This window comes from Sinocyclocheilus anshuiensis, unplaced genomic scaffold (assembly GCF_001515605.1).
Source record: "Sinocyclocheilus anshuiensis isolate Anshui unplaced genomic scaffold, SAMN03320099.WGS_v1.1 scaffold724, whole genome shotgun sequence".
NCBI lineage: Eukaryota > Metazoa > Chordata > Actinopteri > Cypriniformes > Cyprinidae > Sinocyclocheilus > Sinocyclocheilus anshuiensis.
The window spans coordinates 254,500-258,144 of NW_015555740.1; the positions used below are offsets into that span (position 1 = coordinate 254,500).

Consider the following 3,645-nt stretch of genomic DNA (forward strand, 5'->3'; position numbering starts at 1 on the left):
CCTATAATAAAATACCAATATAAAATTATAAAAAGTATATATCGTCTTTCTAAATCATTCCCAAACATAAGATTGTTGTTTAGGCCATACATACCACGTAATATTAGAATAAGCACCTCTTAGTTTCAAAATACTTACAGTATAAATGATTTCTAATTTTACAGGTTGTTACCCCTTTATTCCCCAAACTTCGCATATTATTCCCTTATACCTACACAGAGGTACTGAATAGGTACACTATAATTACAAAAAAGTTACACTGTAACTTCAGTTTACTTACGCAGTACTTTGCAGGTTGCATATCTGGTTGTTACCCCCTTATTACCCAAACGTAACACATTGTTCCCTTATACCTACACTTATGTTCTTTATAGGCACACTATAATTACAGAAACGTACACCGTAAATTCAGTATACTTACATAGTTCTTTGCGGGTTGTAATCTAAAGCGTTACCGAAAGTTGCAGTTCAGGAGATAAACAGCTGTGCGCCGCATTTTCGGCAAAGGGCTTTCTCCAGGATACTCGGGAAAGCACGTATCCAGTGAGTCCACAACATTAGCAGATTTGGCATAAGTATGCATAGGTTTAACACTCTCAGATTTCGAGATGTCATCCACCTCCATCCTGACGTCACACCGCAATTCTAGAATCCAAACACGTGCTGTAGCCTAGCCAGTGAATAGTCGTTGTCGAAAAGAGGAAAAAGCTCTCAAAGATATATACAAACTCACTAATCGCAGTACAATAAATATATGGAGAGCATAAAGTGTATAAAATCAATGCATGAAAAAAAAGAAGTCTTCGGGGAGGAAGAAAATCAAGTTTTGCACAAAATTCAAGTAAGAGCAAAGAAAACGCGACCTACACCGACGCCATCTTGAAGACGCCTACAGCTCAAGTTCCTGAAGGGGAACTGCACTTTCATATTCTCAAACAAACATGTGTTTGGTTCCCTTGAGACTTCTTCTATCTCTGCTTATCTCGAGTTCAGGATGGTGGTCTTTTCCCACTCCGGTTCCCTTTTACTCTCTTTACACTGTTTCCTGTCTCATTTCAAACCGCCCTATCAAATTAAGCCAGAAAGGCCAATAATTTAATTATTTTATCAGAACTTTACTGTTTCTGATATGATTCATTGATCCTGCTGAACAAATTTTCTGTATGATGTAACAAATGCTAAAAAGCAAACGTTTCTGTTCTTGAACACCTTTTGGACTCTTTTGAAAGGTAACACTTCACTCCTCAAGCATCAGAGAACAATGAAGAATAAAAACTCTGGAAATTTCAGTTTTGTAATGCTGACCAGGAATAATGTCTGTTATACAATATAAGTGGGACTCCAGTATTGCATGGTTCAGGTAACTTATTTTCCTTACAGGTGTCAGATAAAAAAAAAGGATACAAATGAGCCATAACGGACATATTTATATATGCAGATTTTATGATTTTATAAATCATATGCAGATTTTATATGCATTCCCTTACGAAAAAGAAGTTTATTCAAGTGTGCTATTAGTATACTTCTTTTAACTTAGTATGCAGTACTAAGTATTGCAACACAAGTAGTTCTCTGTGGTCTCTGATTTGTGCACAATATACACTTTCAGGAAAATTGCATCATTACATCATGTTTCATTATGTTTGTATTTGGTCAGTGGCATAAGTTGAGTCCCTCATATACTGTATAATAGACGCTCTTACAAAAAAAAAAAAAATTACATGTCTTTATTTTTCTTCTTTCCATTTCATTGTCCCTCTCTGAGGCTTGAGGAGTGAAGTGTTTGCTTTCAAAAGAATCAAGATCGTATCTGTAGTCAAAGGGGTTCAAAAACTAGTATTTATATTTGGCCACATCATGTTTGTGAATTTGATCCACATGAGAAGCGTAAATCTAGGACTTTCTATTGATTTTTTTTTGTTTTGTTTATGTACTAATTTATGTACTCTTTTTGTTTTCTACAGTTCTTTGCCAACTTACAGAATGAGAACGATGAAAAAGTGTACTGCCTCGTGTAGTGATGGGTCATTTGGTAATTTCTTATGTCTCACACATGACGTCTCAGAACACACACCTTAGATCCAATATAAAAAGCTAACTTTCTCATCTCAGTTTGAATTTCACTGTTGTTGTCTGGCTGTAAGCAACTACATCTTCAGATGTTCTCTTGCTGTTGAACACCTTAAACTACAAAAACAAAACTCAGAATCTGACAAGAGACAACAATATCCTCAGGTAAGTTTGAGTTAAAGTAAAAGGTCAATATATCACATTCATCAGTGAACATTGCAGGTTTAATTTTGAAATAATTTAGCTATTTTCCTTAAAATACCACAGATTTAAAACTATATTACATGCACTATGTAAGACATTGTGGTGAACACAACATATTCCTATTGGAGTCATACATCTAGTATTTGTGAAATGCTGTTTTGTTTCTAGTTGTCTTTCAGCATCTGTTCTTCACTAGATCTACTAGATCATCTGAGGGATTTGACCGAATCAAGATGCTGCTGATCACTGAAGCTCTTCTGCTCATTTTAGCTGCTCTAGGACAGATAAGCTTGTGTTCTAGTATGAATATTACAGACATTAATACTGATGACTGATCATTATGATTCCTGTTGCTGCAGGATCGCAGAGCTGCTGGTGCAGGATATCCATTGGATATGGCACTGAATTCTGTTGATGACCAATATGACGGTTGTAAAGAGAAAATTAAACACCTGGAAAATCTAGGGAAGGAAATGTTTCTCAATGACCTTAAATTGGATTATCAAGAAGGTGAAAAAAAATGCAAAGAAACCAGAAGATAACTTGAGAAAGATTCATTCAGTTTCCATTTATATGTACACCAACAATAATTCTGATGTATATCGTAATTTCAATAATGCTGTTCGTAGTGAGAAACAAAAATACAAAAAGGGACCATTCAAATGGTATTCACTTCACTTTCTGTTAACAGATGCGATACAGATTCTGAAGAAAAAACAAAATAAATGCTATTTAACTTATCGTGGTACTCCAGTTGAATTTGATAAAGATGTTCTCAACAAAGAGATTTGTTTGGGTTCATTCACATCCTCCTCTCTTAATCGTAAAGTAGCACAACATTTTGGAACTAGATCTTGTTTTGAAATTGAAACTTGTGAAGGTGCTGATGTGATAAAATATTCTAAGTATCCTGACCAGAAAGAGGTGCTGATTCCTGCATACGAGACGTTTAAAGTCACTGCTGTCAAGAAAAGAGCAGATCAGAAAGATCCATGGTGTGACACTGTGTTACATATTGAAAAAAACTGGGGGAAAAAGTTACCTGAACTGTCGTGTTGATAAGTGATAGATGAGAAAAGTGGTGCAAGTGGTCATTCATTACATTTCTTCAGATTGAAAGTTACTTCCATTATAATTATAACATTTGATGGCGTGATTAATTCTGAATGCTTATCAATCTTTACAAGTTTTGAGTAAATCAACAAGATTTGTACTGTGATATGGGGTAACAGTTAGCAATAATCTATTTCTGCTTTTGAAAAATAACACTTTTGTGCAGGAATTGGTCATTTGCTGTATGTCCCCAAAAATAATTGTCTTTACCAGTTTTTACATGTAACTTCTGCAACTTCTGTCAAAAGCAGGCATTTT

At 35.0% G+C, this 3,645-nt stretch overlaps 1 pseudogene; it reads left to right on the forward strand.

The window, feature by feature from the left end:
* Positions 1-2,507: 2,507 nt before the first annotated feature.
* LOC107673197 (erythroblast NAD(P)(+)--arginine ADP-ribosyltransferase-like) lies at positions 2,508-3,340 on the forward strand (annotated as a pseudogene).
* Positions 3,341-3,645: the final 305 nt, after the last annotated feature.